General features: G+C 45.3%; 1 protein-coding gene and 1 pseudogene across 3 annotated transcripts in view; one reads left to right on the top strand and one right to left on the bottom strand.

The window, feature by feature from the left end:
* Nucleotides 1–21,265, top strand: part of LOC309816728 (NXPE family member 3-like) — a 31,947-nt pseudogene extending 10,682 nt beyond the window's left edge. Inside the window, exons 3-7 of the transcript in view lie at nucleotides 6,020–6,744; nucleotides 10,563–10,636; nucleotides 10,742–10,954; nucleotides 11,669–12,187; nucleotides 20,693–21,265. The product of the transcript in view is annotated as an NXPE family member 3-like (transcript). The remainder of the gene's footprint in view (nucleotides 1–6,019; nucleotides 6,745–10,562; nucleotides 10,637–10,741; nucleotides 10,955–11,668; nucleotides 12,188–20,692) is intronic.
* MBLAC1 (metallo-beta-lactamase domain containing 1) overlaps nucleotides 1–23,939 on the bottom strand; it is an 81,790-nt gene that overhangs the window by 27,678 nt on the left and 30,173 nt on the right. Inside the window, exons 2-4 of one of the 2 annotated variants that reach the window (XM_082600652.1) lie at nucleotides 17,544–17,606; nucleotides 12,299–13,162; nucleotides 12,061–12,223 (exon numbers count right to left, since the gene is read on the bottom strand). The gene's annotated coding sequence lies outside the window, so the exon portion shown is untranslated. The remainder of the gene's footprint in view (nucleotides 1–12,060; nucleotides 12,224–12,298; nucleotides 13,163–17,543; nucleotides 17,607–23,939) is intronic. The other variant, XM_082600651.1, reaches the window with a different exon arrangement.

Here is a 23,939-nt window from a genome sequence, read left to right as displayed (position 1 = left end):
ACCCAAGAAACCTATAAAAAATCTCCTAGAGTTAATAAATATGTTTAGCCCTTGATGCCCTACTCCTGGAGATCTTGTTATGTGAGAAAAATAAGGGCATAATTCTTAAACCACTGGGTATTGGGTTTTCTGTAATTTGCAGCCAAACTATTCCTAGATCATATAACTACCATAGTTGAGCCTTTTATTAAAAATAAGTTTGTTTATTTATTTATTTATTTATTTATTTATTTATTTATGGCTGCATTGGGTCTTCGTTGCTGTGTGTGGGCTTTTTTTAATTGCGGCGAGCGGGGGCTACTCTTCGTTGTGGTGGGCAGGCTTCTCATTGCGGTTGCTTCTCTTGTGGAGCATGGGCTCTAGTCATGTGGGCTTCAGTAGCTGTGGCACACAGGCTCAGTAGTTGTGGTGTACAGGCTTAGTTGCTCCACGGCATGAGGGATCTTCCTGGACCAGGGCTTGAACCTGTGACCCCTGCATTGGCAGACAGATTATTAACCACTGCGCCACCAGGGAAGTCCCAAGCCTTTTTTTCTGATGTTTATTTTCTTTTTATAGTTCCCTTTCTGTAAATTAGCCTGTTCATACACTGTGCCTATCTTTCTGCTGGACTATTTGTCTTTTTCATGTTGACTTGTAGCCATGCCTCCTATTGTCTGGATATTAATCCTTTGTTTATGAAATATGTTGCAAATACCATATTCTGTTAATTCTAGGATATGCATCTTTTCACATTTGAACATCTCTGAAATTGAGATGTGTCTTATAAATTATGGTACCTCACACTGCAGTCAGCTAGGGGCAGAGTGGGCATTGCTGTGGTTACCACCTGAGGTATATTTGTCAAGAGGCCAGTGAGGCTTACGGTTCAGAGTCCTTCCCTTGCAAAGATCCCTTTCAAGGCCCTGGGAGGGGCATTAGTAATGTCATGTGCTTTTGTAAAAGTTACAATGGTAAAATATTTCAACCTCAATCTGTTAAGGTCATGTATCTATTACAAGTTCCTCCATGTCAGATGATGTTGGAGTGGTCACAGGCATTTTTTGAGAGCCTGATAAGGGGAATTTGAGTTGAGGAACATTTAGTTTTATTTATTTATTTATTTATTTTATTAGTTTCTGCTTTATAACGAAGTGAATCAGTTATACATATACATCTGTTCCCATATCCCTTCCCTCTTGCGTCTCCCTCCCTCCCAGAACATTTAGTTTTGATTTAATGTGGTTTTCAGTCATTCCTGTGTATAGTTCAGTTACAGCTAAATGTCTCAGTATAGAAACAGCTTCCAGGAATACTCCTACCCCACACTGTGCCAACTCAGCATCATAGAATGAAGAGACAGCCAGAGGTCCTATCACAATATGAATGTTTCTTATGACACCCAGCACCAGAAGTATGTGGGCGGTGGAGGAGAAACAAGATTTGAAATGGCCTTTCCCTTCTTATCTCGAGAAGGTTGATGCATTGCCACACACTGAATCCACATCCCAGGTGTAAATAAAATAGGGGCAGCAACCAGCTTCATTGGTCCTTTTTATTAGGTGAGTGAAAGCTGACCCTGATATTTCTCATCAGATCCCTCCTTACATCTTATTGGAACTCAGAAACTCCCAAGAAGACTGGGAAAGTGTGGGATGTGACTGTCATGACTGGCTGAGACCAATAATAATATATTGCATGATAATAACGTATCACTTTTGGCTACATTCTGCTCCAAACGAAAATGGGATCTTGGATAGGCAATCAACAGTGTCTGTCACAAACACCCTCCCCAAGTCTAGACCTCAGGAAACCCACCTGCAGGAAAGTCTGGATCTGCACGAGACACACTTATACAGAGTCACTGCCTCACGTACACCAGCCCTGAGAGTTCAGAGATGGAGGAAGAGAGAAGGACAAGAACGAGTTCCAGAGTCAACAGGACTCCAAAATTATCACTGCACCAGACTCATACTCCCTAAAGTTAGAAAATGATAGCAAATTCCCACCCCTTCGAGCAGTTAGCCCAGAAAACAATGTTCCCAGAGCCCAGTACTGAATACAATCCAGTCTCTGGTTTTGCCGAAGACTGGAGTTGAACTTCAGAGGTGGCTGAAGCCAGGTGAAGAGGGAAAGAAGAGGAAAGCTTCTCAGGTTCAGCCTTACCCGATCACCAGCTGGTCTGCACTGGTTGTCCAACGCCTACAACCTATGAACCTAAATTTCACTGGGAAATTTCTCCCACCGAGAGTGATTTCTCCCACGGGGAGTGACTGCGTACAATTATAGGGTAAATCCACCTCTGCGTGCTGCCTCCTTTTCCAGAGGATGGGGTGTGGGACATTCCCTTCTTTTTGAAAAATGTGGAAATGTGCAATAACAAAACCCTCACCATCAGATCTTACTTGAGGGGCCCATCTTACCCATGACATGTCTGTCTAAAACATCTTAATTTCCTGTTCCCCAAGTTCCATGGTCCAGACATCCAATTGCTGCATAAGGTGTGGGTTCTGCAAATGGCAGAACAGAGAGGAATACATCACCATGTCTTGTGTGTAGGCACCTTCTGTGCTCTGTTCAAAGGCTGCGGCCACTGCTTCTTGCAGAGAATTGCTTTGTTCCATGAAATATGCCTCCTGGGGGTAGTTTCTCTCTCAGCCCCATTAATTTCACCTTCAGCAGATCCCTGAACTACATCTTGTAGCTCCAAGGCTTTTGCCTCATTTTAGAAATATGCTCCCATTCTTCCCTACTAACTCCTAAACTCAAACCTGGGTAATGTTTCCATCAGGGAAAAGGGGGAAGACTCTATGTCCAGACTCCATCACAGGCAAGAGGGGTCAACGATTTACAAACAGAAGTTGTTGGGTGGGATTTTAAAAGCTATTTTGGTGCTCTGCCTTTCCTCTTCCTGCTGCTCCAAAAGTGAATATGATGGCTGGAGCTCCAGCAGCCTTCTTGGGACCATGAGAGAAGTGCCAAGAGAATCACAGAGATGTTGCCCTGACATCCTTAAGACACTGAACCAGACACTCATTGTGAGAAAAATAAACCTTTCTTTGCTCACGCCACTGAAGTTAGTACCTGTTACTACCAGCCAAAAGCAATTCCTAACTAACACAGTTAGCGTTAGTCTTCTGCTTTTGAATTTTCCATTATTTGAGTAATGTGTGTTATTTCTCTGTGTCACATCTTTCTTTGTAGAAGAGGGTTAATCTCTGGCATTACGTTTCTCTCCACTGTTCCCTAATCATTTCAAAATGCTTCAAATAAGCTTCTAATATTTTAATGTGGTTTTAAGATTCGTCCATTTTCCTCTTCTTCATTATGGCCTTTATGTGTCATCTTTTTCTTTGCATTCCTAATCTCTCCCTAGACAGGTGAACCCCCTCAAGCTGACTTGGGTGAAGGAGGTATACTCTGAAATAAAAACAAACAAAACCATATACCCTCTTGTCTTGGTACTCTAACCCCAGTTTTAGGAGCATATTCTTAGATCAAAGTCAAAGCAGGTGCCCAGATTTTGGCTTGCTGAAGCCCATGCAATTAAAATCCATCTGCAAGGGCTTCCCTGGTGGCACAGTGGTTGAGAGTCTGCCTGCTAAGGCAGGGGACACGGGTTCAAGCCCTGGTCTGGGAGGATCCCACATGCCGTGGAGCAACTGGGCCCGTGAGCCACAACTACTGAGCCTGCGCGGCTGGAGCCTGTGCTCCGCAACAAGAGAGGCCGCGATAGTGAGAGGCCCGTGCACCGCAATGAAGAGTGGCCCCTGCTTGCCACAACTAGAGAAAGCCCTCGCACAGAAACGAAGACCCAACACAGCAAAAATAAATAAACAAATCACTAAACTCCTACCCCCGACATCTTCTTTAAAAAAAAAAAAAAATCCATCTGCAAGGCTGAAGCCATCAATTACTAGGCCCATGTTAATGAAAGCACTTACAACCAGCTTAGGGAGGACCCTGCTGAAGTATAAACTTAAAACAATTTTAATTCTTCCACTTGCTGCTATGAACCATGTATGCTGGATGCTGTCCTTTCCCTGGCTTCCTTAATCACATCTGAGCCTAATTCCATAAATTTCAAGTCAATTTCAGTTATGAAAGCAGTTGACTTTGTTCTCTAAAACCCAGTTCTATTTATTTTACTCTTCAACTTCATACCCAGTTCGAAGCTCCCCTCCTCTACTCCTTCCCTTCTCCTTCTGCCTCTTGCCACGTTCAGCCAAGTCCCCAGCTGATTGGAGATGGGCGTGAGGCGTGCTCTGCTCGCACATACCTCCCTCATCCTCTTCCCTCTATTTCCCCTTCAGCGTTGGGAAGGGAAACTAAGAGAAGGAAAAGTAGACAGCCTCGTCCCCGTCACTAACCCGAGTGAGATGGCATTCCTTCCTGGTGACTGATCACAGTCACCGACTATTGGCTTGATGAATGGGTGGTGGTTCCAACAGGCCCTTTGCATGAAAGGCTCAATCCCAAGCCACTCCCAGAGCCATCGGTGGTCTCTGTGGGACTCCCCGACATCATGTCTCATTCCTCAATTGCACAAGCCTCTTGGCCCCATGGCACACAGGTCCCTGGAAAGACGGTAGCCTCCCCAGTTCTCAGTCACAAACTACATCTCAAAGAAAGTGACTTAGATATGTTCACATTCCAGGGGCTTAATTAAGTTTCTCTGGGACAAGTCTCAATGATCTGCATGAAGGAAATATCACCACCTGCCCCTCCCCCTCTGGACCAGTTCTCCCTTCCTGATGTACCTTCTGAATCTTTCTTCCTGCTTATGTTGATTTTATCCAGGAAATATGTAAGGAGAGGCATCTGGGCATGCCCTGTGCCCTGGTGAGACCCAGGAGGGTCAAACGGCCAGGAGTATGTATACAACACCTACTCTCTGTGCTATTAGGAAACATTGAGCAAGGGGGTCAAGTTTCTTGACACTAAGATGTAGTCAGAGAACAAACTAGGTGCAGGGTAGGTAAATGCTAGAGACCATCAGATGCTGGTGGGCCATCAGACTGGATTAACTTCCTTCCCTGGGAGGAATTGCTGAGCATTTGTGCTGTGCTTTTGAACCATACGTTTGTTTCCCATGAGGCAAGGCCCACTTAGGTTTGTGCTTACCTGAGACCTGGCTTTTTGTTGGGGGCCTAGAGAGACCTGGAGCGACGGCCCACAACCTCCCAAAACCCCCTTCATCTGTTTGTCTCTCTCCTTTTGCCTCTTGTGCAGGGAAACCCTGGGGCCGCAAGTGTCTAATTCCATCGATTCCAGCTCCTGCTTCTGTGTGTAAAAGAAATCCTCCTTCTAAATCCAGGATGGAGATGGTAGAGGTCATTTGTAGAAAGAGGAAACAGGAAGGGAAAGGGGGATTCAGTCTGGGTTTTGGAGTCCAGAGAGAGAAGAAGGACTTGTAAAGGGTGGGGAGAGCTAAAGACTGGGGGGTGGGTCCAAGCCTGGACCCCCTTCCTCTGGTGGCAGCAAGAGTGTGTGCGTCTGGGGTGAGCAGAAGGTGGGGCAGGAGCTAGCAGGCGCCAGGAGCCAGAAATACTATTTATTGTCCGTGGGAATTTAGCAAAACTCACAAACACAGGATTTTAAACACAGGGTGGTAAGTGGGAGAAGGGGCAAGATAGGAGTAGGGGATTAAGAGTTACAACTACTATGTATAAAATAAATAAGCTACATGGATGTATTGTACAGCACAGGAAATATAGCCAGTGTTTTATAATAACTTTAAATGGAGTATAATCTATAAAAATATCAAATCACCATGTTGTATCCCTGAAACTAATGTAATATTATAAATCAACTATACTTCAATAAATATGAGAAAAAATACAAAATAAACATGAGATGGTGTCTGCAGATGTGTGTGATGGTAGCTCAGACACCAGCTTCGGGGCAGCAGCAGCATGATGCAGGGCAGGTGGGATTTCTGCCTGAGACCCACCAGACACTAAGTTTGGTGAACTGAGAACTTCTTCCCAGAAGAAGAAGAGACACAAACACTGATGGGTTCTTCTGGCTCTGCCCACAGATCTTCTACATCAGGCTGTCCTGGCCTGACGGCGCCGTCCCTCCGCCCCCAGGGCCCCACCCTGCCTACAGATCTTCAGGCTCTCTCCCCCAGAAGTTCTCAGACCTGACCCATTTTCTGCACTGGCCTCTGACCCCAGGAGATGGGGGCAACCTTTTGGCCTCCACTAGCCCCCAGACTTCCACCTACCACCTGAGGAATCCTGCCCAGACCAGCTACACCCTGGGAGGCTACCTGGAGGCCGTCCCCATCGCCAGAGACCACCAGGGCAGGCCCAAGACCCACGGTGGGGATCTGTTTCGGGCACAGCTGCTGGGGCCTGACCTAAAGGCAGGCGGCCTCGGAGATGTCAAGGATCTGGAGAATGGGACATACCTGTTGACCTTCCCCCTGCTCTGGGCTGGGCAGGCCCAGGTGCAAGTGCGGCTGATCCACTCCAGCGAGGCAGTGTGGGTTCTGCGGGGGTTTGGAGAGACCAGTGGGCTACAGTTGATTTCATGGGCTATTTCCGGGGACCCACAGGATACGAAGAAACTGTGACTTGCAATGTTAACCCCCTGTTAATTGGGGAGGAAGAGTCCACCTGTCACTAGAGGGATGACGATTCGGGTGAGCTCTGGTTCTGTGCTCGACTCCCCAGGCTGTCCTGCGACCCACTGGTGAGACATTCAAGCGGACGTTGCTGGAACGTGACCACAACCGTGCAAGGAGGCCCTGCTGGCACGGTAAGAGACGCAGCGTTGTCTGGGATGTCTGCCCTGACCCCCCTGAACCCAGGTCCCTGGGATTATTCTGCCTGAGCGCCTACTCTTATCATTCATCTATTCACTTCTATTAAACATGTCTCCTGAGCACCTAATATATACCAGGTCTCACGTTAAGTGCTGACAACTTTTATGTAATAGTTGGCATTCCTGCCCTCTACAAGTTTTCAGTGAGGGGACATGGGACCTTTTAAAACAAGCACTGTAGTGAGTGCTTAACTGTAGCACACACCGAGTGGTTTGAGGACATGGAGAAAGGGCAACCCACTTGGCATATGGTGATCAGGGCAGGTGACAGTTGAGCTGAAGCCTGAAGGAGAACCACAGACCTCTGGCCAAAGAGAAGTGTCCTGGTCCCTCTGCTGTGCTGACGGTCTATCAATTTAGAAATCACCAGGATGTGTGGCTGGGGAGTAAGGAGGATGGATGTGACCCCACTGAGTGAGAAGGGAGCAGAGATCGCAGCCTAGAAGCCAAGCAAAACCAAAGCTGAGAATTGTCCTCGGTCCCAGGGAAGCAAGAATGGGAGTGATGGGGAGGAGACAGTGAAACCAGGCTGGCTGGCAGTGAGCCCTACTTACTGCCCCTGGGATCTGAGGCAGGACAAGGGCTAGAGAGACCCCAGGGAGGAAAGAGACATTTTTAAAGATAGGTGCATCTGGTCTCCAGCAGAGACAGTAGGGGAAGGAGGTAAAAACTGGGTCCCGGGGATGGCTGGGTAGGGGCAGGGCAGAGGTGGAGGGACACCCCCTCTGCAGATGAAGGGGGAGAAGGGGCTGCGGGGAGAGGCAGAGGTGGTCAGGTGGGAGGGATGCTGCTCTGTGGCTCCAGAGAGCATGGAAGTTATCACTGGCTGCTGCTGGGAGGACCGGAGGTGCTGGCTGGCTGGCTCGAAGCACTGAGGCAGCTGAGCTGAAGATCCCCGAGGTGCCAGCTCCACCAGAGCCTCTCCAGAGGCTCTCAGCATCAACTGGTGAATTTCCACAACATTTACTTCCAATGTGAGGATTCAGCATCAGGAAACCTGGTTCTTTCCAGACTAATTTTTATGCTCCCTTTGGTCAGGAAAAAAGAACCACACATCCTTTTGGCACTGGTCAATTGGAAATAAATCTAAGATTCAGTACAGGAGCCATCTCAGGATGTTGCTCGGAGGTAAAGCCCAGCTACCTCTGGAGCAAGACGGCCTGGGTTCAAATCCCTGCTCCACCTGTGACTATGTTCCAGCTTCTATTCATGGGATCTCTGGCAAGTTACGTAACCTCTCTGCACCTCCGGTACCTCATTTGTAGACAGGAATAACTTTAGGACCTCCCCTGTCGAGTTGTAGTGAAGAATAAATAAGTTAATGTATGCTACGTGCTTAGATCAGGGACAGCACAGCAGGCTCTGTCGGCTCTTATAATCTGATCTCAGGCCTTTGCTGCCGTTGAGCCCCGCCCCCAACCCCTTCTCTGTGCCAGACACCGTCCAAAGCCCTGCAGGTCCTGGGGACAGGCGAGCAGGGCAGCATGGCTCCATCTCTCAGGACCTAAGAGCACGCCGACTGAAGACAGGCCCTGAACAGATAAGCACACGTGTGCAAGTGTGTAGTGGACGCGGATTTGCAATCCCAAGGTCAGGTGGTTTCTTTACATCAACTTTAATCCCATTCTGAGGACCTCTGCAGTGGGCTGGTGGGAAGGGTTCCCTTGCCTAGGGTCCTGCAAAGGAACTGACCCCCTGACCATCAGGGATCTTTCCTTAGTCTTCTGTCATGCTTGTCACCCCAAAGTGCCCACTGTCCAAGCCTGTGTGGTCTTGGGCTCCAGGATCATCCTTCACCTGCTCCCAAAGCTCTGTCACCTCTATGGGGCACCAGAGCCCCAACAGTCCTAGGGCGGGCCACACTCAGCATCTTTCCAGAGTACAGGAATATTCTCTCCCCTTCCCCCCAAAAGCAAATTCCCCTCTCCTCCTAGGATTCAACCTCTTCAATCAGTCTGTCCCTTCATTCAGTAAATGCACATGAGCACCTATTACATGCGTGGTCCTGCTGCAGACCCTGGGGATGTGGCAGTGAACAGACAGACAAGGACCTTGCCCTCATAAAGCTTACATATGACTGGAGGAAGGGATGATAAACAGCAAACATAACAATAAGTAAATTACATAGGATGTTAGAAGGAGATATGTACTATGGAAATTCTTAAATATAGAGGAGGTAAGGATTAGGAGTGTGTGGGGACAGGATGCAGTGTTAAGCAGGGGGTCAGGGTAGAACTCATTAAGGTGACATTTGAGCAAAGACTGTAAGGGGATGAGAGAGTTGGCCAAGGATGTCACTGGGAGAAGCAGAGAGACTGAAACACAGGAGGCCTTGGCCTCGGGCTAGAGCAGCAGAGGTTTCTAAAGTGATTCATTTCTGGATATATTCTGAAGGCAGTGCCCACAGGATGTCCTGAGAGACAGAATGGTCCAAAGAGAGAGAACCGGCGGGTGACTGCAGGGTTTGAGGCCCACTCACCTGAAGGACAGAGTTGCCATCTGCTAAAGGGGAAAAGGTACAGGTGAGGCAGGGGTGGAGACGGGGAGTTTGGTCATGTGTGTCAGACATCAAGCAGAGATGCTGATACATACACAAATCTGGAATTTGGCAGAGAAGTCAGGGCTGGAGATCTAACTGTGGAAGTTAAAGTCCGGAGGCCGAGCGAGACCACCAAGGGAGGGAGTGTGACTGGAAAAGAGGAGCAAAGGCTGAGCCTGGACCCTCCAGTATCAAGAGGCTGGGGGGAAGGGGGCTCGTAAAAGGGGCTACCAGGCGAGTGAGGCGCCCTGGCAACCAGGCAAAGAGCGAGTCTCAGGGAGGAGGGAGTGATCATGGGGCTGATGCAGGGATGACAAAGGCTGAGAAGTGACACTGGACGTTGCCATTTCTGGTGGGAGTGAAGGTCCAACTGCAGTGGGCTTGGTGAGACCAACAGTAGAGCTAAAACTTCTTGTAAAAAATGTAAAAGGCTCCAAGCACCTTCTTGTATTAATTGTGTTTCTCATTTTCTGTATTTGGTGATGCTTTGACATCTTGGGCTAGCTGACTCCCAGAGAGAGCAAACAACTTGTCTTGAGTACAGCTTTGATATGCAACCCACCCCATCCTGAGGCCACTTGGCCACCCTGCCTCCTTTTACCAGGCTCTTGAAGCTGCCCCGACACGCCAGAGCGAGGAACTAGGTAACTGAAGGCCACCTCTATGGCCCAGGGCCCACTGAAATTATTCAAACTATCCCAACCTAAGCTTGCGCAGCTGCTTACCCTTCCTTGCCCATCGCTTCCTGTGAAAACCACAATAAAGGCTTTCACCCACATTCTCCGCCGGATCCTTGTGCCTCCTGACCAGCCCTGGTGCTTCCCCACGTGGCTCTGCATGGTGTGCCATTCCCCCCACCCTCCACCATTTAGGAACTGTGAGTAACACACAATCTCTTCAATGGCAACTGTCTCCTCATCTGTTGGCCTCCCCAGACCTGAATTAAACCAAAGTCCTGGATATATTTTAAAACAATTCTTCTTTCTGCACTGATGAAATCCCTGAGACCATGAAATTCAAAGAATCAGGATCCCTGAACTCCAGCTTCCAATCCCTCCCTAGGCCCCCTATATTGCTCTCTCCCAGGAGCCCCGACACAGGACAGATGCCCTTGACATTGAGAACCTCCTTTCCTCCATGAACCCATCTTTCACCTCAGTCCAGGATTCCTTCTCATCACATATTCCTCTCTTGCCCACTGGTTCCTCTTCAGGAATGTGACAGACAAGGCCCTCCCTCTGGGCATTTCTCCAATCTGGGTGGCAGAGGAGAACAACAGGAGTCTGGGTAAGTGGCACCAGGGTTGGTAGGAAAGGCAGTCCTGACTCCAGGCCGCGGCATGAACCTCTCGTGTACTCACTGACTGTTTTGCTCACAAACAATTGCTTACAGCTCTGTCCCCTCAACAACCATGCCACCCTGGGATCCCAGGCCTGAAGCCCTCCGGATTCTACCACCAAAACATGTGGCACTTGCTGTCCTGCTCTGGCTGCTCTTTCTCCGCTGCTGACAGCATCCTGGGCTGCCTGGCTGGCCACATCGTCCACATGATGGGGGGCTCCACGCTCCGGCAGTGGTGAGAGTATCTGTGGGACACCGTGCCCTGTGAGTAGCCGTGAGGGGAGAGGGCAGGACCGATTTGCTCTCCCTAATCTAGAACATTGCCAGCGACCTCCTAGTTACCAAGTCTGAAGACCTATTTCTAGTTCTCAGTCTCTCCGGCCCCCTGTAGCATTTTGTCTCATTGATTTTCCTTTGGGAACCCTCTCCTTTCTTAGCTGTGTATTGTCACTCTCTGAAGCCTCCTTTCTGACTGAGCTCTCCAACTTGGATTCATCTACTGGTGCCCTTCAGCCGCCCCTGGATGAAGACTTGCCCCAGGCTAGAGATTCCGGGTTGCCCAGTTTACGTCCTTGCCCAATGCTGACCAGCCTCACGGCAGAGCATCCTGAAACCCAGTATGTTCACTCAGCTGTGTGCCCTGACACAGAGCTAGAAACAACTGAGCAAAGAATGACCAGGAAGGGAGAAAGGAACAGAATGATGTAGTGTTACAGAAGGCAAGAAAGGAAGGTTTCGGAAGAGGCCAACCAGCTTATGGAAATCAAACGCCAGAGAATTAAAAGCAAACTGAATAGGTGTTTGGACGGATAATAGGGAGATCCTTGGCAACCTAGAAAACTTGAGTGGGGGCAGCCCTAGGCTTTAGGGAGAAGGTTTACGTCCTGGGAAATGGGGACTATAATTTGTATTTCAGTCAAGAGGATGGCGCACGGTCCGATATTAATCCCTACACCTCCTCTCTCGTCCTCCGCGCAGCCCTGAAGCCGGTGGATCTACACACCACATATGAGACGGGTCCTCTGATGGCCGTGGACACCGCCTGGGGCATGTAGTGCGGCACTGACCCGCGCACAGCTGGCCCCTGTGCTCCCTCTGCACCTCTGTGGCCGCCCTGCACTCTGTGGTCCGGGAACTGGGGGGCCTGGCTGGGGGCCCTCACACCGTGGTGGTGCTGAGCCTGGGCGGCCACTTCACCACCTTCCCTCCGTCCATCTTTGTGCAACGACTGGCAGGAATCCGGGCCACCTTGGCCGTGCTGCTGGCCCGGGAGCGCCGCACTCTGGTGGTCATCAAACTGGCCAACATCAGCTACAAGTCAGGGTACGGCAGCGACTGGTTCTCCCTCCAGGTGAACCGGCTCCTCTTACCTGCCTTTGCCACCTCCGTGTGGCCTTTGTGGACGCCTGGGAAATGACCTCCAGCCTGGCCCTGCCCGACAGCATCCACCCGGGGAAGCGCATCGTCTGAAATGAGGTGGACTTCTTGCTCTCCCATGTCTGCCTCATCTGAGCGCTCTTGCCGGTCCTGGGGCTGTGGATGGAGAAGCTAGTGTGAGACCAAGCCTGGAAGCCCCTCCCCCTCATCTGTCTGTACGTCTTCTCTTACCGCCCTCTGATGCAGGTCATAATATCCACCAGCAAGAACTGGGATGTGGGTGGTGGCAGGAGAAGGAAGCCTGGCAGTCGTCCAATGTATCTTGAGCTTTCTCCCCACTTGGAAAAGCCACGCTGAGGGGATGAGAGTTGGGGACAGAGCCAGCAACACCTATTCCATTGGTACATATGAGCATATGTGTTGGGCGCTATGTTTAGAGTGTCAAGGAGCCTTGCAAAAATATAAGGGTTGGATTCCACTTCAGATATCAGAGCCACCCAAGTGGAAAGCCTGACTCTCTATATAAAGACTTTCATGGATTGATTTGTAAGATAAAATGTCTCCTAATTGTAAAAAGTAATACATGCTCTTTGTAGAAAGTTTGAAAAAGTACCAAAAAATGAACAAAGAAATCTTTGATTCTCATCCAGAGAGTGAACTGATATGCTTAAGGCGGGTGAATGAACAGCCAGAACACAGCCTTGCTTTTTTGTTACTGCTAATAAAAGAGTAACACTGTTTTCCTTACAGGGAATCCACAGATAATGTTTTGATAACCCTTGTCTCACCAGTGAACCATATAGACGTTATTTTCTAATAGATTTGGTTGAAATGTTAGAGAATCTCGTACAGAAGAATCCCTATGGTGTGCTGGCTCCTGTTCCTTGCCTAAGCATTAAAGTGTAGGTGTTTTATAATACTGGAGAAAGAAACAGAGGAACGCAATGGATCCTACATTTTTACATTCACTAAAATTTCTGCTGTGGAACCACTGCGTCCGTATTTCCCCCATGTGAGTCGATTAGGATGATCAAGGCTTCCTGTGATGAATCAGTCCTGTGATGAATCCAGGCATTGCCAGTTAACCAGTGAATCCTGGGCAAAGCAAATGAAACTGATTGCAGAAACATTTATAGAAAAGCTCTGTGTGCACAGGGTAGCTAGGAACTTTTCTGCTTGTTACACAAATGGTACAGAATTATAGTAGAAAATTAAGGTACAGTCCATGAATCATAAACATAAATTAATTATATTAGGGAAAATTACATTTCCAAAATTAAGTATTGTTATGGTTGTTTTCTTTGGGACTTGTTTATTTCTGTTCCAGTTATTATGTTCCTTCTTTCAGATCAATTTTTAAACACATATATTTTTATTTTCTGTATGATGAACTTAGTGTGTTATGGAGGTTAGGTACTAAATAGAGTTTGCTTGTAGATTTTTTGATGATGGCCATTCTGACTGGTGTGAGGTGATATCTCATTGTAGTTTTTTTGTTTGTTTGTTTGTTTGTTTGTTTGTGGTACCCGGGCCTCTCACTGTTGTGGCCTCTCCCATTGCGGAGCACAGGCTCCGGACGTGCAGGTTCAGTGGCCATGGCTCACAGGCCTAGCCGCTCCGCGGCATGTGGGATCTTCCTGGACCGGGGCACGAACCCATGTCCCCTGCATCGGCAGGCGGACTCTCAACCACTGCGCCACCAGGGAAGCCCCCTCATTGTAGTTTTGATTTGCATTTCTCTAATGATTAATGATGTTGAGCATTCTTTCATGTGTTTGTTGGCAATCTGTATATCTTCTTTGGAGAAATGTCTATTGAGGTCTTCTGCCCATTTTTGGATTGGGTTGTTTGTTTTTTTGATATTGAGCTGCATGAGCTGCTTGTAAATTTTGGAAATTAATCCTTTGTCAGTTGCTTCATTTGCAAATATTTTCTCCCATTCTGAGGGTTGTCTTTTGGTCTTGTTTATGGTTTCCTTTGCTGTGCAAAAGCTTTTAAGTTTCATTAGGTCCCATTTGTTTATTTTGTTTTTATTTCCATTTCTCTAGGAGGTGGGTCAAAAAGGATCTTGCTGTGGTTTATGTCATACAGTGTTCTGCCTATGTTTTCCTCTAAGAGTTTTACAGTGTCTGGCCTTACACTTAGGTCTTTAATCCATTTTGAGTTTATTTTTGTGTCTGGTGTTAGGGAGTGTTCTAATTTCATTCTTTTACATGTAGCTGTCCAGTTTTCCCAGCATCACTTATTGAAGAGGCTGTCTTTTCTTCATTGTATACTCTTGTCTCCTTTATCAAAAATAAGGTGACCATTTATGCGTGGGTTATATCTGGGGTTTCTATCCTGTTCCATTGATCTATATTTCTGTTTTTGTGCCAGTACCATACTGTCTTGATTACTGTAGTATAGTAATATTACTATACTGTAGTATAGTCTGAAGTCAGGGAGCCTGATTCCTCCAGCTCCGTTTTTCTTTCTCAAGATTACTTTGGATATTCGATCTACAAACAATAAATACTGGAGAGGGTGTGGAGAAAAGGGAACCCTCTTGCACTGTTGGTAGGAATGTAAATTGATACAGCCACTATGGAGAACAGTACGGAGGTTCCTTAAAAAACTAAAAATAGAACTACCATACGACCCAGCAATCCCATTACTGGGCATATACCCTGAGAAAACCACAATTCAAAGAGTCATGTACCACAATGTTCATTGCAGCTCTATCTACAATAACCAGGACGTGGAAGCAACCTAAGTGTCCATCGACAGATGAATGGATAAAGAAGATGTGGCACATATATACAATGGAATATTACTCACCCATAAAAAGAAATGAAATTGAGTTATTTGTAGTGAGGTGGATGGACCTAGAAGTCTGTCATATAGAGTGAAGTAAGTCAGAAAGAGAAAAAAAAAAGGTTATGAAGAACCTAGGGGCAGGACAGGAATAAAAACACAGACCTACTAGAGAATGGACTTGAGGATACGGGGAGGGGGAAGGGTAACCTGGGACAAAGTGAGAGAGTGGCATGGACATATATACACTACCAAATGTAAAACCGATAGCTAGTGTGAAGCAGCCACATAGCACAGGGAGATCAGCTCAGTGCTTTGTGACCACCTAGAGGGGTGGGATAGGGAGGGTGGGAAGGAAGGAGACGCAAGAGGGAAGAGATATGGGGATATATGTATACGTAGAGCTGATTCACTTTGTTATAAAGCAGAAACTAACACACCATTGTAAAGCAATTATACTCCAATAAAGATGTTAAAAAAATAAATAAATAAAATAAATAGAGTTTGCATGTGAACCGTCCCCGCCAAAAGTGCCTGGTGAAAAAGCCACATTCCCAGACTTTCTTGCAACTAGGGATTGCCATGTGACATACTTCAAGCCAATGACATTTCTGAGTTGGGCTTCAGGAAAGTTCTTTAACAGGCAGAGAGACTTGGCTGGTGAATGTCTTTTGCCCTTTTCTCTTTCTTTTCCTGACCTCCTAAGATGCAGCTCTGGTGCTGGGAGGGAGCAGACATCTTGTGACCATAGGAAACAGAGCAAATGGTAAGTTTGGTTGAAAGGAAAGTTACAGGGAGCCAGGGTTCCTACTGGGATCACAGGTCTCCTGTGCCCCCGCCCCCAGGCTGCCTTCTTCCAGACTTCTCCTTATGTGAGACACACAATTTTTCTCTAATTTGTTTAAGCTCCTGGGTCTTGTTTGTTTCTGTACTTCAGAGCTGAATCCATGTGATATTTCACACAATTGTGGATTTTTCAGCTTATTCTAATTCAGATCATTTTTCTTTCACATGATTGAAATCTGTATTATTACATGCATACCAAAACAAAAAAAAATTGACACAAAAGAGCCAATATCAGGGCATCACTTGTAAAATCACTGACATTTAAAAATAAAGAAAGAATCCTTTGGGTATTTAAGCAAAACAGGTTTAAGTCACCTATAAGAGAAAATTTTAGATTGACTTAGATTAATAAACAACAACATTGAACACTAGAAGACAGTGGAACAATGCTTGCAAAGCCCACAAACTATAAGAAAACAAAACAAAAACACCCAAGAATTTTACACTCACACCTTCAAGGAATTCATGGAAAAGACTCTGACAACTACAGGTTTCTGGTAACTGACTATACTGCTGAACTGAATGAATAAGCATTTTCAGAACTCTAACGGAAAACTGATGAACTCATAAAAGTGCTAACAAAAGATCAAGATGAGGGCCTCCCTGGTGGCGCAGTGGTTGAGAGTCCGCCTGCCGATGCAGGGGATGCGGGTTCGTGCCCAGGTCTGGGAGGATCCCATATGCCGCGGAGCGGCTGGGCCCGTGAGCCATGGCCGCTGAGCCTGCGCGTCCGGAGCCTGTGCTCCGCAACGGGAGAGGCCACAACAGTGAGAGGCCCGCGTACGGAAAAAAAAAAAAAAAAAAAAGATCAAGATGAAAAAAAATTAATTACATGGGACTGAGTGAACTGATGAGGATGATTATAATTTTTGTGACTTTCTTTTTGAATTAAAAAAAAAATCTCACAAGGACTCAGAGGCAAAACATATAAAATCAATTTTCACTGCAAAGTAAAGGAGCTGTTACAGTGGAGGATTACTGGACTGAATGTCAATATTATGACACAGTGTGAGTGTGTTTCGTGTGTGGTAATTGCAATTGTTGCTTTTGTTGTGGTCATCCATTTACAATGCTTGGTGTCAGTCTATTTATCTCTTGTAAAAATAAAATACAGTGTGTGTGTGTGTGTGTGAAAAAAAAAATTGTTGAATTCCACCCATGAACTAAGCTGAACATTTCCCTGGGCTCCCCTGGTCCAGGCATTATGCTGTTTGTATTCATTAAAACTGAATACGGTTTTCTTCATATTTATCACCAGTTTGACTTCCATAGCTGAGGCTTACTGTGCTATCAGCAGGATTCCTTGTCTCCTTTGGAAGTTTTCAAAGTGAAAATCCAAGAACACAAATGAATTCTGGCAGCCAGAGTCCTTAATTTAGTGTGTGGGTTCCAGTGAGATGAGAGGAACTGTATTTTAGGATAAAACAATTAGATAACCCTGAATTAAACTTGTGGTGTACTCATCACATTCTTTTCTTGGATTCATGTGCAATGTAACTGTACTTGACGTGATCCAATTATGTCTTAAGTTCCTGATTGCCGAAGCTAATTGAATAATAAAAGTGTAATATACCAGTCATATTTACAAAAGTTGTATAGGGCCAATGACCTTGGAAAGGGCATCTTACCTCTAATTGTGCATTATGGGCCATGTGGCCCCTACAAATCATAAAGAATAATCATTAAAATGCTAAAACTCAATTATGAGGTCAACAAAAGGTAGGGACTCTCCATTACATTTTATTAATATTGAAGGAGGATGAAGAGCATGAATGGGCACAGACTATAGCATCTTTTTTTCTGGTCTGTTGTGTGGTTCCAACCACAGGACACTTACTGTGATCACAAATGCCTGTAATCCCTTGCACATCTGAACAATTTCATTAAAGAGAAAGGTGTCCTAAAAAAAAAAAAAGAATTTTACACTCAGTTAAAGTATTACACAGCTGTGAAGGCAACAGACCAACATTTCAAATATGTGATAATCCAGGAAATACAGCTGACTTACTAGAAGAACAACAAAAGTCAAACTTCAGTCAAATAAGAGATTACTGATATGATTCAGCAATTCTACTCCTGAGTATTTATCTGAAGGAAAGGAAAACACTAACTCAAAAAGATCTCCCCTCCATGTTCATACAGTACTATTTACAGTAGCCAAGATATGGAAACAACCTAAGTGTCCATCAATGGATAAATAAAGAAAATGTGGTGTATATACATAATGGAATATTATTAATCCATAAAACAGAAGGAAATCTTGCTATTTGCAACAACCTGGATGGACTTTGACAGCATTATGCTAAGTGAAGTAAGTCAGACAGAGGAAGACAAGTACCGTATGGTCTCACATATATGCGGAACCCCATTCTCCATCCTTATGCGAGAGAGTTCTTTTCCCTTAATAAAGTACAACCTGTCACAGTCACACCCACACCTTCACATCTTGGGTCTTAAATGATGCTTGTGTCAGCTTCAGGTTCTTCCAGATTTCTTTTATAAGAACAAAAGACACTTTAAAAAATTTATTCACAGTTTTTGCCTTTCAACTCAAAAGGCAAAAATGCATATATTTTTTTGAAACTTGTAAAGCAAAGCTCCCAATTCTTAACTGCTCAGACATAGAGTGCTGTGGACTTCCATTCTTCTGGCTTTCTCTGGCTTCTATTCATTTATTCAAAAATACTGACTGAGAACCTACTATGTGCCAGGCTCTGTGCAATGTGCAGGGGATGCCACAGAGAGCAAGAGCAAGCACAGTCTGTGCTCTCACATATAGTCGGGAGAGAGGAGTCAATCAAATAAACATACCCTCCCAGACTTCAGACAAAACTCTCCCAGACTTCAGACAGCACTGCAAACCTACAGTATTCAAAACAGACATATGGATCAATGGAACAGACTAGAGAGCACAGAAATAAACCCACACACCTGCAGTCAATTAATCTTCAACAAAGGAGGCAAGAATACATAATGGAGAAAAGACAGTCTCTTCAGCAAGTGGTGTGTGTTGGGGAAGCTGGACAGTCACATGGAAATCAATGAAGTTAGAACACACCCTCACACCATACACAAAAATAAACTCAAAATGGCTTAAAGACTTAAATGATACCATATAAACTTACATGATACCATAAAACTCCTAGAACAGAACATAGGCAAAACATTCTCTGATATAAATCGTAGAAATGTTTTCTTAGGTCAGTCTCCCAAGGCAATAGAAATGAAAGCAAAAATAAACAAATGAGACCTAATCTAACTTAGAAGCTTTTGCTTCTTTGCACAGCAAAGGAAACCATAAACAGAATGAAAAGACAACTTACAGAATGGAAGAAAATATTTGTAAACAATGCAACTGACAAGGGCTTAATTTCCAAAATATACAAACAGCTCATATAACTCAATAACAAAAAAACCAAACAACCCAATCAAAAAATGGGCAGAAGACCTAAACAGACATTTCTCCAAAGAAGACATACAGATGGCCAAGAAGCACATGAAAAGATGCTCAACATCACTAATTATTAGAGAAATGCAAATCAAAACTACAATGAGGTATCACCACACACTGATCAGAATGACCATCATCACAAAGTCTACAATAATAAATGCTGAAGAGGGTGTGGAAAAAAGGAAACCCTCCTACACTGTTGGTGGGAATGTAAATTGGTGCAGCCACTGTGGAAAACAGTATGGAGGTTCCCCAAAGAACAAAAAATAGAGTTACCAAATGATTAGCAATCCCACTCCTGGACATATATCTGGAGAAAACTATAATTCGAAAAGATACATGCACCCCAATGTTCATAGCAGCACTATTTACAATAGTCAAGACATGGAAGCAATGTAAATGTCCATCAACAGGGGACTTCCCTGGTGGTCCAGTGGTAAAGAATCCACCTTCCAATGCAGGGAACAAGGGTTTGATCCCTGGTGGAGGAACTAAGATCCCACATGCCGTGGGGCAACTAAGCCAGGGCGCCACAACTATTGAGCTCGCGCGCCTCAACAAGAAAGCCCACATGCTGCAAACTACAGAGTCCATGCTCTCTGGAGCCCACGAGCCACAGCTAGAGAAAGAACACCCGCATGCCACAACTAGAGAGAAGCCTGCAGGCTTCAATGAAGACCTGACGCAGCCAAAAAAAAAAAAGTCAAGAAAGTAAATAAAATTTTTTTAAAAAGTGGCCTCTTCACCTTTTAAAATAATAAATAAATAAATAAATAAATAAATGTCCATTGACAGATGAATGAATAAAGAAGACGTGGTGTGTATATACAATGGAATATTACTCAGCCCCAGGAGGCTGATTCCTTTGGACCACATCACCCAGGTGCCTTTGCCCTCTGGTTTCCTGTCGGGACCTGCCAATGGGAGACACCTGCTGATCAAGGGGAGGAGATCCCCTCCTTGCTGAATCATCTTGGGCTGCTGTTTTCCTCCACCAAAGACCTTCCCCTTACAACTAGGGCTACTTATTCCAGTTTCTGGTAACTGTTCCCTCTCTTTGCTCCTTCAAGCATATTGGCAACAAGGACTCCACTCCTGCTAGCCCAAGATGCTCCACCTCCCTTGTCGGCGTCCCATAATCCTCTCCATTCCTTTAGAAATGGTTCCTTTATTAAACTCCATTCCCTCAATTTGAGAATGTCATCTGTCTCCTGCCCTGACTTATACAAATAGAAACTGATCTCCCAGAATTTACTAAAGTTAGTTAATTATTTAATTTAAAAAGAGAAATGGCCTGATTGCACGGGCCCATTGTGTACCAAAGAAATAAGAGAAACATGTAGATGCATTATAATGAAAGATAAGAACATCAAAGACAAAGAAAATTCTAATAACTTTCCAAGTAAGAGCAAGTTGTGTACAAAGGAACAAGATTCAGATTGTTATTACAACAGTGACAATGAAGTAAAGTGTTGTAGAAAAGAATCTTGAACCGGGCGCCCAGAGCCAGGAGCCGGCCGTGGGGTCGCCACTAGGTGGCGCCACTGACACCCGCCGCGAAGGGGCCCAATGGCGGGCGGCCTCCAAGGGGGTCCCTGGAGGTCCCTCTGCAGAGGACGGCAGCCCCGCCGGAGAGAAGAGCGTCCTGGGAGATGCTGTGGGGGTCGCGGGAGGAGGACAGAGTTGTGACCCAACCCACGTCCAAGACCCCCAACCCCTTCGTGCTGGGTCCCTCAGCCCCGCCCCCGCCCACTGCAGCTGGCCCAGCAGCCCGGACAGCAGCTTGGACCGGAGCTCAACCCTCCCCAGACCGTCCTCAGGACCCTCCCTCCCCCGTGACTATCCCCTCCCCACGCCACTGCAATCCAGCAGCGGGTCGCGAGAACGCGTTCACCCCGTCCTTCTGCCCCTCGGCGACCCCAGAGCCCTCCTTCCCCAGTCCAGCCCCACCCACCCTCGGGCTCGCCCCCTGGCCCGACCCTGACACAGTCTCCTGTCCCCAGCCCGCCGGAGCCCTCTTCCCCACCCGGGGGTCCCGCCGCCTGTCCCCGTGGCCTGAAGCTCCCAGCCCGCCACAGCCCAGCGCCCACTCCCAACCCTCCGGGTAGCCCACCGCCCATCCGGCCTCTCTCGGCTTCCGACATTTTGACACAACCGCCCTGTACTGACCCACAGACCCCGGGTGGAGGCTCCAGGCAGCTGCCTTCAGGGTCCTGCAGGCTCCTCCAGGGACCGGCTGGGAAGAACCCAGGGAGCAGATGAAGCGCTGGGCCCTGGGCACCGCGACCGCCCTGCCCAAATGAAATTGCTCATATTTGCAAATAATATATCTGATAAATAGTTAATATCCAAAATATACAAAGAACTCATACAACTCAACATCCATAAAACAAATAACCCAATTAAAAAATGGTCAGAAGACCTGAATAGACATTTTTCCAAAGAAAACATAGAGAAGGCCAACGGACACATGAAAAAATGCTCAACATCGCTAACCAGCAGGGAAATCAAATTGAAACCATAATGAACTACCGCCTCACACCTGTCAGAATGGCTGTCATCAAGAAGACAACAAATAACAAGTGTTGGAGGATGTAGAGAAAAGGAAACCCACCATGCACTGCTGTTGGGAATGTAAATTGGTGCAGCCACTATGGAAAACAGTATGGAGATTCCTCAAAAAATTAAAAATAGAACTGCCATATGATACAGCAACTTCACTTCTGGGTATTTATCTGAAGAAAACAAAAACACTAATATGAAAAGGTATATGCACCCCTATGTTCCTGCAGCATTATTTACCCAAGATATGGAAGCAACCTAAGTGCCCATCAGTAGATGAATAAAGAAGATGTGGTATATATAAACAATGGAATATTACTCAGGCATAAAAAAATGAAATCTTGCCATTTGTGGCAACGTGGGTGCATGTAGAGCGTATTATGCTAAGTGAAATAAGCCAGAGAGAAACTAACACCATATGAACTCACTTATATGTGGAATATAAAAAATAAAATAAACAAAACAAATGAAAACAGACTCACAGAAACAGAGAAGAAATGGGTGGTTATCAGAGGGGAGAAGGTTGAGGATGAGGGCAAAAGAGGTACAGGGGATTAAGAAGTACAAATCTACAGTTATAAAATAAGTCATGGGGATGTAATACACAGCATAAGGAATATGTTCAATAATATTGTAAGAATTTTGTATGAAGACAGATGGTTACTAGACTTATCATGGTGATCATTTCATAATGTATGCAAATGTCAAAACACTATGTGGTACATCTGAAACCAATGTAATATTGTATATCATCTATATTTCTATAAAAATAAATTTAAAAGTACCGGAGGATTGTGTAGGTTATATGCAAATACCTATGCCATTTTATACAAGAGATTTGAGCATCATAGAAATTTGATATTCACATCCTCGAATAAAAAAGATCATCTACAGACTAGAGAAAATACTTGCAAACACACATCTGATAAAGAACTTGTAACCACAATATGTTAAGGTCTCTTGATACTCAATAACAAAAATTCCAACTTTTAAAAATTGGAGGGGATTCCCTGGTGGTGCAGTGGTTAAGAATCCTCCTGCCAATTCAGGGGACACAGGTTCGAGCCCTGGTCCGGGAAGATCCCACATGCTGTGGAGCAACTAAGCCCGTGTGCCACAACTACTGAGCCCATGAGCCACAACTACTGAGCCCGTAAGCCAAAGCTACTGAAGCCCGCGCACCTAGAGCCGGTGCTCCGCAGTGAAGATTAGCCCCTGCTCACTGCAACAAGAGAAAGGCTGCGCATAGCAACAAAGACCCAACGCAGCCAAAAGTAAACAAATAAATAAATAAATAAATAAAATTTATTTTAAAATAAATTGGACAAAATATTTGAACAGATATTTTATCAAAGAAGAGATACAGATGACAAATAATGACATGAAATGAAGTTCAAAATTATTAGTCATTAGGAAAATGCAGATTAAAACCACAATGAGATACCACTACAATACCAAGAATTGGTAAGGATGCAGAGCAACTAAAACTCTCACACTTCACTGATGGGGATGAAAAATAGTATGACCACTTTGAAAAACATTTTGACAATTTCTAATACATGTAAATACATATGTACCATATGACCCAATAATACCACTGCTAGGTACTTACCCCAGAGAAATGAAAACATGTTCTCACACAAATTTGTACACTAATGTTCATAGCAACTTTATTCATAATTATCCAAAACGGAGGGAAAAATTGTCCCTCAGATGATCAACTGGTGAGTGGGTCAACAACTCATGGTACATCTATACAATGAATACTACCCAGCAGTAAAAAGGAATCAGCTACCTATACACAGAAAGTTGTGGACAAATCTCAAAAGTACTTTGCTAAGTGAAAGAAGCCAAACTCAAAAGGCTACATACTGTACAATTCCATTTACATGACAATCTGGAAAAGGCAAAAGTATAGGGACAGAATTCAGAGCGGTCATTGCCAAAAGTTGGAAATGGGAGGACAGTATTGACTACAAAGTGGCATGAAGGAACGCAGGGTACTGGAATATTCTTTGTCTTGACTGTAATGGTGGCTACACAGCTCTATACCCTTTAAAACTCATTGAGCTGTAATACTTAAAAAGGATAAATTTTACTTTATGTAAATTATATCACAATAGACCTGAATTAATAAAAAAGATACAGTTATCTAAAACAACAAACAATATGCTATTAGGAATAACGTGAATAAATCAAATAAAAGAAATGTAAGAACTT

This window comes from Mesoplodon mirus, assembly GCF_964341445.2.
Source record: "Mesoplodon mirus genome assembly, chromosome: 15".
Classification (NCBI taxonomy): domain Eukaryota; kingdom Metazoa; phylum Chordata; class Mammalia; order Artiodactyla; family Ziphiidae; genus Mesoplodon; species Mesoplodon mirus.
This window is presented reverse-complemented; position numbering and strand designations above follow the sequence as displayed.